The 12,500-nt window shown below is 41.6% G+C and overlaps 1 protein-coding gene across 4 annotated transcripts in view; it reads left to right on the top strand.

The window, feature by feature from the left end:
- The window catches only part of LOC136843436 (neuronal calcium sensor 2), a 988,260-nt gene that overhangs the window by 546,519 nt on the left and 429,241 nt on the right, over positions 1-12,500 (top strand). Inside the window, exon 1 of one of the 4 annotated variants that reach the window (XM_067111919.1) lies at positions 2,441-3,226. The exons of the other annotated variants lie outside the window; for them this stretch is intronic. The gene's annotated coding sequence lies outside the window, so the exon portion shown is untranslated. Of the gene's footprint in view, positions 1-2,440; positions 3,227-12,500 lie in introns of those variants that run through there. 4 annotated transcript variants of the gene reach the window in all.

Raw genomic sequence — 12,500 nt, 5'->3', positions numbered from 1 at the left:
TTGAGCCTGCCACGTGTGAGGTCTGTATGACATTTCCTATTGATCTCTTGAAGAAGAAGAAGAGATTCATTATTGCCGAGCGGAGTTATCAGCGGCAGTGGTAGGCGGCTAAGAGTATCGAGATACTGTGCTTTAAATTTATACCTTTAGCTTTAAGGACTCCTCGCCTTGCTTGGGGCCAAGGTTGAAATGACCCCCGAGCAGAAGTCTGGAACTGGGCAACGGAGGAAGGGAATGAGAAAAGGGAGAATATATAGACAAGAGAAGCTGGAGATGGAAAAACGAGAGGAGGCAAAGACGCCGGATAAGAGATGTGCCAAAACAAAACTGAGAGAGAGAGAGAGAGAGAGAGAGAGATTTGATATAATGGAAGCTGGAGATGGAAGAAAGAGAGAGACAGGGACGCCGGATAAGAGATGTGTCAAAACGAGAGAGAGAGAGAGAGAGAGAGAGAGAGAGAGAGAGAGAGAGAGAGAGAGAGATTTTGATATAAGGGAAGCTGGAGATGGAAGAAAGAGAGGAGGCAGGGACGCCGGATAAGAGATGGAAGAAAAGAGAGAGAGAGGAGGCAGGGAAGCTGGATGGAAGAAGAGATGTGATGTCAAAACGAGAGAGAGAGAGAGAGAGAGAGAGAGAGAGAGAGAGAGAGAGAGAGAGAGAGAGAGAGATTTTGATATAAGGGAAGCTGGAGATGGAAGAAAGAGAGGAGGCAGGGACGCCGGATAAGAGATGTGTCAAAACGAGAGAGAGAGAGAGAGAGAGAGAGAGAGAGAGAGAGAGAGAGTCTGGGAAGGTGGGTGTGGTTGGTAAGAGACGAAACTTGCAGTCACCGCTCAGGTGTGTGCCAGCGGGACCTAAAATGACGTTTGTGACTTATAATGATGATGATCATCATCATGATGATACCGGTGTGTATGGTGGATGAAGGGGCGTCAACACCATCATTATCTATCACTCCTACCATCACCATCGCCATCTACATCACCATCAGCAACATGTCGGCGCTAAGAGCGTCTTTTATCTGCGTTGGCTGACGCACGATGATACTCCGGTTCCGTGTCTGTGTGGATGCCTCTTCTCTCTCTCTCTCTCTCTCTCTCTCTCTCTCTCTCTCTCTCTCTCTCTCTCTCCTTCCTTCTTCTTCTTCCTTAATGCCATCGCAGCCATACTAATTAGCGGTATAGCTCTCTCTCTCTCTCTCTCTCTCTCTCTCTCTCTCTCTCTCTCTCTCTCTCTCTCTCTTTCACTCTTTGATGCCTCTGTTTACCTCGTTACCACCGGCCTCTCCTTAACTTAAAGGGGGCCACTTCGGGTTGCGCCCCCGCCCCCAAAAGGTGGTACTCCTCCTCCTCCTCCTCCTCCTCCTCCTCCTCCTCCTCCTCCTCCTCTCTCTGCCGTTCATTTCTTCTTCTTCTTCTTCTTCTTCTTCTTCTTCTTCTTCTTCTTCTTCCCCTTCGGCTATGTGTTATAGTCCCGCCTGCCTGCCTCATGACCTTATCGTCTCTCTCTTATCTCTGTCTCTCTCTCTCTCTCTCTCTCTCACACACACACACACACACTAATGTATATATATATATATATATATATATATATATATATATATATATATATATATATATATATATATATATATATATATATATATATATATATATAGCGTGTTTACGTTCTCCCACACACACAAACAATTATAAATATATAAAAACGTATATATATAAATAATCATATATATATATATATATATATATATATATATATATATATATATATATATATATATATATATATATATATAGATAGAGTGTATACATAGTGTGTGTGTATGTGTGTGTGTTCACATCTGCATACGTACTGTTTTGTCTCTTCCTTTTTTTCTCACGGACAAATTCTTTAAAATCCTTAAACAAAAGTGCAATAGATGCATGATGCTCCAGGCATTTCCCAGTCCCACTCGCCTAAAAAGCGGTGGTAGGAATGACCCATTCAGATTTTGACGAATCGAATAAAAATTGGCCTCTGCAAATATGCAGAGCATATAGACAGGTAGCACTGGAATGATGTGAGGCTGGTGACGAATGAGAGAGAGAGAGAGAGAGAGAGAGAGAGAGAGAGAGAGAGAGAGAGAGAGAGGAAGAGACGAGTGTGGTACCGAGAATAAGTGGGAGTGCGTATATATACAGAGAGAAAAGAGATAGAGAGAGAGAGAGAGAGGTGAGGATGGTAGAGAGAAAAAAGCGGGAGAGAGCGTGTAAATATACAGGGGAAAAAGATAGAGAGCAAGCAGTGAAGCTGACAGTGAGAGAGGTAGAGAGAAGATTGAGGCAGATAGAGAAAGAGAGAAATGAGGCTGAGAGAGAGAGAGAGAGAGAGAGAGAGAGAGAGAGAGAGAGAGAGAGAGAGAGAGAGAGAGAGAGAGAGGGGTGTTTCCAGCCAAGACACAAACACACTCACCGGCCGCAGTCACCCACCACCTGTGCCGTTGTGAGAATCTCTCTTCTGTTGAGAAATTGAAAAGTTTTGTGTTTGTGTGTGTATATGTGTGTGTGAGTCAGTGTTTGTTTGTTTATTTATTCGAAGCACGCACCTCCATACATGTGACTGGTGGGGCGACTATTATTCTCTCTCTCCTCTTTCACTCTCTCTGATTGGATAGGAACCCTTTCAGATATCCTGTTGGTGGAGCCCAAGGAACCTCATTGGTGTCTGTCTGTCAGGTTGCTCAGGGGACAAGAGGAGGAGGAAGGGGTGTCTGTGTGTGTGTGTGTGTATAGGATGAAGAAGCCCTGGTTTTGGGAAGCAGCCTGAGAGTGGAAATCGAAGACACAGCAGGTGGATATACAGTAAACGATTCGAAATACGTCGTCCCTGGAAAGTGGTGTGTTCTTTATCCCTCTCTTGCGGGCGTCAACATCGAGGGAACAAATCAAAAGAAGAGTTTTCACGCTACGACAGGAGCGATCGCGTACATCTAAAAAGAGAGAGAGAGAGAGAGGGAGGGTGAGAGAAAAGAGAGAGAGAGAGAGAGAGACAAAGGGGGGAGAGAGAGAGAGAGACAGAGTGAATTGAAAGAGGAAAGATAGCTATCCCAATACCAAGTGCCACTTCTGTCGACTTACTGGAAGGTGGAGAAAAGTCAGTGGTTATCGTAGGCCAACCTCGCCTCCCGTAGCTATACCAATTCTGCTTATTTTGGATTCTATTGCTGCCGCCTATTTTATTGACGCAGGTAAGTCAAAAAGATATAGATGTTTCCGAGTTTCTATGTATCCATAAGATTTTCAAATGATTTTGGATTAACTCGATGTCAGTGTTAATGTTCTCTATTGGCACAGTCAAACACCAGAATCGGTCTCTTATCTGAAGGTTGGGCCGTCTCTAAGATTCGTTTTACTTTTCGTCTGTTACAATTCAGTATTGCTTTGATGATGCTTTCTGCTTCAGGATCGTTAACTGGGACGTGCTGTTCCTCTCTCTCTCTCTCTCTCTCTCTCTCTCTCTCTCTCTCTCTCTCAGGCGGCTCAGACCTCCTTCGTCAGTATGCGCGGGAGTTTGGTTAGCAAACATAAACATGACCTCGCTGCCATGTGGCGTCCGTTATCCTCACGCCCATTTTCTGTCAGTGCTTGTGCTTTGCCCGGTGGTTGCCATGCCAAGGTATGGGGCTGGTTGCCTTGAGGGCCTCGTGGTAGGTGGGTAGGTACCAATAAGCTTTGCTTGTTCATCGCTCGCACTTGCGCGCCGGTTTAGGTGCAATTGCTTTCGTTCTTGGGCAAGTTTGTGTTCTAGGAAGTCCTGCTGCTTGCACTTCGTCCAGATGCCTGACCCCGCTTGTTATGTTTCGCGTGTTCCCATTGTCCTCGTCGTCGTTAGTTTCTGTGGCGACAAGCCTTTTGTCTTGATTGTACGATTGTACTGCGTTATTGTCTGTGGCGACAAACCTAGCTCTCAATTGTACATTTGTACTGTGTTAATTTCTGTGGCGACAAACCTTTGTCTTGATTGCACAATTGTACCGCGTTATTTTCTCTGACGACAAACCTTAGTCTTGGTTGTACAGTTGTACTGCGTTATTTTCTGCGACGACAAACCTATGTCTTGATTGTACAATTATACTGCGGTATCTTCTGTGTCGACAAACCGATCTCTTGATTGTACAGTTGTACTGCGTTATTTTCTGTGACGACAAACCTATCTCTTGATTGTACAATTGTACTGCGTTATTTTCTGTGACGACAAACCTGTCTCTTGAAATTACAATTGTACTGCGTTATTTTCTGCGACGACAAACCTATCTCTTGATTGTACAATTGTACTGCGTTATTTTCTGCGACGACAAACCTATCTCTTGATTGTACAATTGTACTGCGTTATTTACGAACGACAAACCTATCTCTTGACAGTACAATTGTACTACGTTATTTTCTGCGACGACAAACCTATCTCTTTATTGTACAATTCTACTGCGTTATTTATGAACGACAAGCCTATCTCTTGATCGTACAATTGTACTGCGTTATTTTCTGCGACGACAAACCTATCTCTTTGATTGTACAATCGCACTGGTGGCAGTGTTAAAATGTTAATACTTATTGCACAGGGATGCTTCCGCAGAGTTCGAGCATCGTTGTCAGTCGCTGTTGTCGATTCTGTCACCCCAGCGCCGAACATTGTTCTGAGCCCAATGTAAACAAAGGTACTCACTCCTTCAGCTAGTATAGGGGAGGAGTCCAGCTCGCATCACATCTATACTCGTCTACGTTTACGTCGGCGAGGCTTAAAGAAGCCATCATTGTCGCAATAAACGAAGATTGGAAGCTTCAGTTGCCCGGCACGTTTTTATTTTCTAACTGCTTTGCTGTGCTCGCTTTTCTCTGAAGTCTCCTCGACGATATGTCTTCTTCTGCCGCGTTTCAGAAATATCCCCAAGGACTCCTTCCATTGGGGGTGGGGGTTGAGAGGGGATGTTAGGGCATAATCCTTTGGGCTGATCTTTGCACCCTTCACCCCAACACCTCCTGTATTATCATGCATCACGTGCGTCTCTAAGCGCCCTTGTCCACCCATGCCACACCTACCCCATCTACGCCCCCTGCCCCCTCCCCCCCCCCGCCCTTCTCAATTCTCGCCTCCCAGCGCAACAATTTTCTCATACTACGTCTTCATTTGCATGTTGCCACTTTGATTGGTTGCTCATTTGAAGACGGAGCTCGCCTCCTCGCATGCGAAGTGTCCAGCTCACATAATCTGGGAGTCTGGTCTTCCCGGAAGGATTATGTTAATGGAGAGATTTCTTGCTTTTGCGTCACTCGTGTCACCTTTGGAATTTGTTCGCCTCTCCGGAGACCCTCTTCAGTGATTGCTGATTCGGAAACTGTGGCGACCAGGTGTTGTCTTATGTAAAAGTATTACGGTGCTGACGAGTTCGCCAGCTCGGTTGTCTGTGAATATTTATAAAGGAATTTTGTTGTTAAAGTAACAGAATTTTAAGCATACTTGCAGCTGTACGTTGTCATTTGGAATTCATTACTAAGTTTTCAGAAACTATCAAATTCAGCATGTTGCGCCAATTCATCGTTGAGTATTGGAACCGCACATCATAGCAAAGTATTAGGGGTTCATGCTGAAGCCTATTGTTTGGGTAATGGAGTGTGCAGTCGTATTGTTGTTGTCATTTCAGATTTGGTTTTGTAAGAAAACTTTGCTTAATGAAATTCATCTGCTTCATTGCTTTTCACAGAGGTGACCTTGTCGCGTTTTTACACAGTACGTGTTATGGGTCTGTATAGCTGCTCCGAATTTAACTTGTAAACAACCTGCTATTTAAAGACTTTGTAAATACGGCTTCTACATCGAGTCTCCTTTGGCAGTTATTCCCTCTGTCAGTTATTTTGCAGTTAGCCCTTTTGGTAATTATTCACTTTTTCCAGTCACCCTGCCATGAGTCCTTCTTGCAGTTATTCTCTTTATCAGCCATCTTGCCGTGAGCCTCTTTTATCAGTTATTCCCTTTATCAGTCATCTTGCAGTAAGTTCCTCTTGGCAGTTATTCTTGCTTATCAGTCATCCTGAAATAAGTTCCTCTTTGGTTGTTATTCTCTCTTATCAGTAACCCGGCAGTAAGTTCCTCATGGTAGTTATTTTCTCTATCAGTCATCCCGCAGTGAATTCCTCTTGGTAGTTATTCTCTCATCAGTCATCCGACAGTAAGTTTCTCTGTGTAGTTACTCTCTCTAATCACCATGCAATAGGTTCCTCTTGGTAGTTATTCTCGCTTATCAGTCACCCTGCAATAAGTTCCTCTTGGCAGTTATTCTCAGTCATCCTACAATAAGTTCCTCTTGGCAGTTATTCTCTCATCAGTCATCCGACAGTAAGTTTCTCTGTGTAGTCATCCTACAGTAAGTTCCTCTTGGTTATTTATTCTCCCTCAATAAGTTCTCTTCTGGCAGTTATTCTCAGTCATCCTACAACAAGTTCCTCTTGTTTTTGTCATCCGACAGTCTCTCTCTAGTCAGTCATCCTATCAGTCACAATAAGTTCCTCTTGGCAGTTATTCTTTCCTACAATAAGTTCCTCTTGTTATTCTCCGTCATCCTACAGTAAGTTCCTCTTGGTATTATTCAATCACATCCCAAACAAGTTCCTGTTTTGTTATTCTCTTTGTTATTCTCTCTTTTTTGTTATTCTCTCTTATTTGTAAACGTGTTACGATTTTGTACTGAGATTCAACGTTGGACATTTCTGCCCTCGGAAGTGACGGTGTAAATGAAAATTTCGTGAAAATAGGAGGATTCTGATCTTTATGATGCCCGTCTAACACTTCGGTAGACTCCGTGGTTTCTTTGCCTCGTTGTTGTTGTGTAACTTTTTAATCCCTTTAAATCAGCCCTTCTTTTCCTAGGCCTAACGAAACCATCGCCAATTAGCCGGGTCTGATTTTTCATTCTGTTCCGTAGGCTTATCTTCACCGAGATGACGAGGCCCACACCTTCGGTTGCTCCGGGTAACTGCCGAGTTTCACTTTCTGTTCCAGGTATTTTGTTGTTGTTTTTCGTAATCATTCGGGCTTCCAGTGGTGAAGTACTTTATCTCAAGGGTAGAGATGCCAATTACATCGTCTAAAAGACACGGTAGGATCTCTGGATTGGTAGATAAAGCATTTAAATACAGTTTCTTCCGTTTGTTGAGCGGTACACCATGTAATGCCACTGACTTGAACGAGGCAGTACATTTTCTACAAGAATTCTTAATGATGATTGTAGGCTTGATTTCTCTCGGAGACTTTGCTAGGCGAGACAGATGTACAGTGGAAGGCTACGACGCTATTTGCTATTCTGTGCCACTGCTGAATTGAGGGCGCGCCAGAATGAATGCCTCCGTCATTATCTGGTGGTTCCTCATTTATAGCGACCGCATGACAACATTCCGATATGTAAATGGAATAACTGAACTACGTTAGCGTTTTGCTCTCTCTATAGTTTTACTGGAAGAAGTAGGTCTATGTTAAGTTTAGGTTAAATCTGATCTAGTGCATGTGTTTGTATGTGTGCGTGCTGACTAAATAAATAGTAGAGGAAACAGCCGGCTGTTTGCAAGACAACTTTATTATCATCAGCAGTAGTCGCAAAGATAGTCCAGAGCATTGCATGTAAATCGTACCCACCTCCCCCTTGCGAGTCCACATTATCATATTATTCGTATTCACGAAGCAAACCGTATTAGGGTTTACACACTTCCATACATACGTAATTTGCAAGTTACGGTAACTCGGAGGTCGGTCCTTGGTGTTGTTGGGGGTTTTCATTCTTTCTTTGGTCTATAGCAGTGGTTCTCAACCTTTTTTGGACCATGCACCCTTTCACCGTATGTCAGAATGTCATCCTCTTTCCCCTTTCTAAAATTGTCTACCTCAAAATACTAACACAAACACACAAGGTAGCGGAGAGAGAGCCCAGCGCGGCCTCTCAACAGTGCGGACCGATGCACAGAGCGTTTTGCGTGGTCCTAGAGCCAGTTTGAGCCTGCCGATGTGTGGTCACAATTCCCCCCCCCCCCCTTCCGGTTGAGAACCGCTGGTCTATAGCATCTTTGTTATGTGTGTGTGTCTCGTTGCTGCTTCTCTTAGGCAACCCTCACCTTAGGAGATTAAAAGGCTTCTCGATATATTAGTACTGTATGCAAATGACCTGCTTCTTTGTCCACCACAATGCTCTTATGAAGAAAATTCTTATCGCAGGTGAACCCCCCCCCCTCTCTCTCTCTCTCTCTCTCTCTCTCTCTCTCTCTCTCTCTCTCTCTCTCTCGCAGATTAGGAATTGTTACTTGACTAAAAACATTTAATACTCTTATTATTTATACAAGATATTTATTTCAATTTAATTTAGGCCGGAATAGAGAATTCTACCATGAATATGTTTTGATCATGGTTTATGGCATTATTTAGCAAGTTAGAAAATGGAATGTTTTTGTTTACGAGGATTTTGCATTGTACATCCACATGATTGACTTATCCAGAGATATTACTACCCCGCACAGCAATGCATTCTGATATTTCATAGCCTTTTGCTTCTGCACGTTTTCCATCTATTTTTAACTGACTTTTTAATCAGCTGCTCCGTTATGTTTGCCCAATGCCTGGCCCACTTTTTATTGTTTTTTGTTTGTTTGTTTGTTTGTTTGTTTCACAGTTAGTTTTAGGCTTGTTTGAGTGAGTTGTAATTATGGAATATATACCGAATATAGTTTTTCCGATTCATGTTATCGAATCGTGTGTTATATGCATGTCTAAATTGTCATATTTTCTGTTTACGTATCAGCTCTTTTTTAACTCTTGGATTCGTTTGGCGTAAAATTGCATCATCATTTTCCAACCCAGTGGTTCTACCCTGTTTTCTGCAAAAAGATCCTGAGAAGGGTGTCTCGGTCAAACTGGTGGCCTTGGCTCCCCAGCTGTAATCAAGAAGGGACCGATTTTGTAGAGCAGTGACCTATAAGCTCCCCTGGCCCACCAGAAGAGTGGTCTTCAGTTGAACCAGGACCCAAGCTACCTCTGGAATCCCCAGTGGATTGCCACTAAAATCAAAACTTCTACTCTCTGCAACTCCTTGAAGGCACTGGGTCCATTCAAAAATCCACCCTGAATCTATTTTGGATCTGTTTGGTTCTGGTGGACTGGATCAAGTCTCTTCAAGGAATCTCAGGGAATTGGAGCCAAGTTGTGGCTTTGTCCCATATAGTTAAAAGTTGAAGTCCTCCTGGGCCTCTGTAGGCTCATAGGGTAGGCGCTGATCTCCTGTTTCTTAGGCCGACAGGCAGTGGGGGGACAGGTCCCAGTGCCCTTTAAACAAATAAAACAATTATTTATGTCACACCTCTGCGGATTCTGGAGGAATCCCAGGGGCCCTGTGTCGACATTGGGACCTCGTTCTCACGCTTCAAATCTAATCCTTCGGACCAGTCGTAGGAGAGCTGTTAATCAGCTCAGTGGCCTGGTTAAACTAAGGTATACTTACTTATTTTTCTCACGCTTCCCTGGTGGCCCCTAAGGCCCCTAAAGTCACTTATGCAGATTGCATCTCTTCCCCAATAGAGGTAGGGAACACAATAACCCAGATTTGACTGTTGGGCCCTCCAGTGATTCACAAGAAGTCATTACTGAATTGACGATGGATACCCTGTACAAATACCCTCCCAAACATTAGCTGCCTCATTCACTAGGAAAGATTCATCACCAGTACTTTGAACTTCCAAAAGGTGCTGTTTAGCTCTATCTTGCGTGCACACTCTCTTTAGATGTTCTAGTACGTAATTTGCTCCTATTTCCTCTCAACCCCTTCGAATTATACACGTTTCACTGACTATCTGTCTTCATTCTCTTCCTATGACCAAACCATTTTAAAAACATGCAGATCCATCACTTCCACTCCTTTTTTTTTAATCAGTTCTCTTGGTCATCATCACTCCACATATAATATAAAAAAATTCAGCTGAATAGGTTCAACTTTTTTTCTTTCATGTGTATTCAACATCAATTTCTTCGCCTCCAAGTTTGGCTTCTGTGGGTACTCCTTCTTCTTATAAATATATATATATATATATATATATATATATATATATATATATATATATATATATATATATATATATATATATATATATATATATGAGAGAGAGAGAGAGAGAGAGAGAGAGAGAGAGAGAGAGAGAGAGAGAGAGAGAGAGAGAGAGAGAATCTACTGGTCATTTTTACTAGCTGTAGACTATATATATATATATATATATATATATATATATATATATATATATATATATATATATATATATATATATATATATGTAATAGCAACCATGAAGTCTTAGGTGGGCTCGCGTCCTTCGACGGTAGGCGAAAGGTTTCTTCATATATTCCTGCCCGGATAACAGGCTTGTAGCGATAAGCCTATAAAAGGGGGATATGTATATATATGAATTAAATATATATATATATATATATATATATATATATATATATATATATATATATATATATATATATATATATATATATATATGTATCTGTATATATTCACGAGCTTATGTCCAGTTTCCTGATGTACGTTATACTAAATTCTGGAAGGGAGCTGAACCAAAGTCTGCAGATTTTTTTTTTTTCTTAGGTCAGGAAAGAGATGCCACTTTTTGACTCTTGAAAAGGCTTCCATAAATGTCCGCGAACCTCACTTTTGCCCCCTGGAAATTTGGAAATTGACCTTACGGGTCCTTCGGCATGTCTGGAGTGAATGTGGCCGTATCTTCCGCTTGCATCAGTAGTACTTTGCACGTCCCCGAACAAATCTTGAGGGAATTCGGTCGTACCTGGCCCGATATAAGCCCGAGACATTTTCCTGGAATCACTGTTGATTTTCAGTGTTTGTTTTTAGAATACCTGAAGCTTATGTATATTTGTGTCTAGAGATTGTGCATTTCTCAAACGTGACTTGGCTACGTTTTATTTTTCTGTGAAATTTCTGGCATTAAGGTGAAAATTCCGTTAGATTTCCCTCCGTAAACTGGAATACGCGTGACTGCTCTCTCCTCAAAATGCCGCTGTTATCGATTCTCAGAGTCAGTCGTGAGTTGATGATTCTTGATGGATTATTTGGGTTCGTCATATCCAGGTATCTGTATATCTAGAATACTGCCCTAAAATTGTAAACTGCGTATCTGCAAAATTTTCGAAATTGAGATGTGCCACCTATTGGGCTCGTGAAGCACTGATACACAGCCTACTGCAGTTTCAGAATGATTCCTCCATGCTTTGTTTAGGGGATCCCATTTGCAGTCCCTGCAAAATCAGTAGTAAGGATAGGGAAAACTGCAGTATCTACCATTTTTCTTAGTTTTGCATTTTTTCAGATATTGCAGTCTTCCATTTTAGGGCAGAATAGAGAAAATGCTCGCAATGGGTACTGTACATTAATGGCTCACTCTTTCATTTCACTGAGTTTAAATAGGAATTGTCATTTGACGAGTGAAATAGACGGCCATACCTGGTTCCCCGATTAACTGCTGAAATGGTTTAATCTGCTTTCTATTGATTAGTCTCTTTTGGGTATTTAGGTCAATTTTTAATTTATTAATCGTTAGTTTTTTCTTTTCTTGTTTAGTTTTAATATGATAATTTTTTCTGTCGTTATACGTTACCACATACATTATTATTATGCAGTTTTTCTAACTTTTTCGTTTTTCATCTTTTCTCTTTTTGCTTTCGACCGCATTCGTGATAAGAATGTTCTCTCAAAATGGACAAGAACAAATTTTGCTGCATAACCGTGCGTGCGCGATATGATACTGTTGCTCGTTGTTTGCCACATGTAATTATTAGAGACGTCAGGCGTAGCTTTGCTGTGTTACCGGTCTCGTTTCCATAAAGGAAAGCGTCTGGTAGTTTATTCGAAGCACGAATGAGTTTGTTAGTGAAACTGCATCGCAAAATATTGGGCATGAATCGACTCTGATGAGAGAGGTCATTGGATCGGGAATGGTAATGAGCTTAATATGATCCACTGCAAATGCCATGGGCGTGTGTGCTCAGGTCCGTGTACACTACATATACAATATATATATTATATATATACATTATATATATATATAAATATGTGTATATGTATATATATATATACTTTGTATAATATATATATATATATATATATATATATATATATATATATATATATATATATATATATATATATATATAATCACATCATGTATACATGTTTTTACACGTATGTATTCAACATTAACACAGTTTCCTTGATGGGGGATGGCTGCAGAGATGAAAGACAACACAAGTCAATGCCATATTCATCCTTTTAATTGCTGCATCTTGAATAATTCTTCCTGTTCAGAAAACTTCCACAAAAACAGCCTCTTCATACTCCTGCACAGGAGGCTCATCATTCTAACATGTTGACCACTTTTACATACTCCTGCATTACCCGTCGTGTTTATAGCATGTAT

This window comes from Macrobrachium rosenbergii, chromosome 11, assembly GCF_040412425.1.
Source record: "Macrobrachium rosenbergii isolate ZJJX-2024 chromosome 11, ASM4041242v1, whole genome shotgun sequence".
NCBI classification, from domain to species: Eukaryota; Metazoa; Arthropoda; class Malacostraca; order Decapoda; family Palaemonidae; genus Macrobrachium; species Macrobrachium rosenbergii.
This window is presented reverse-complemented; position numbering and strand designations above follow the sequence as displayed.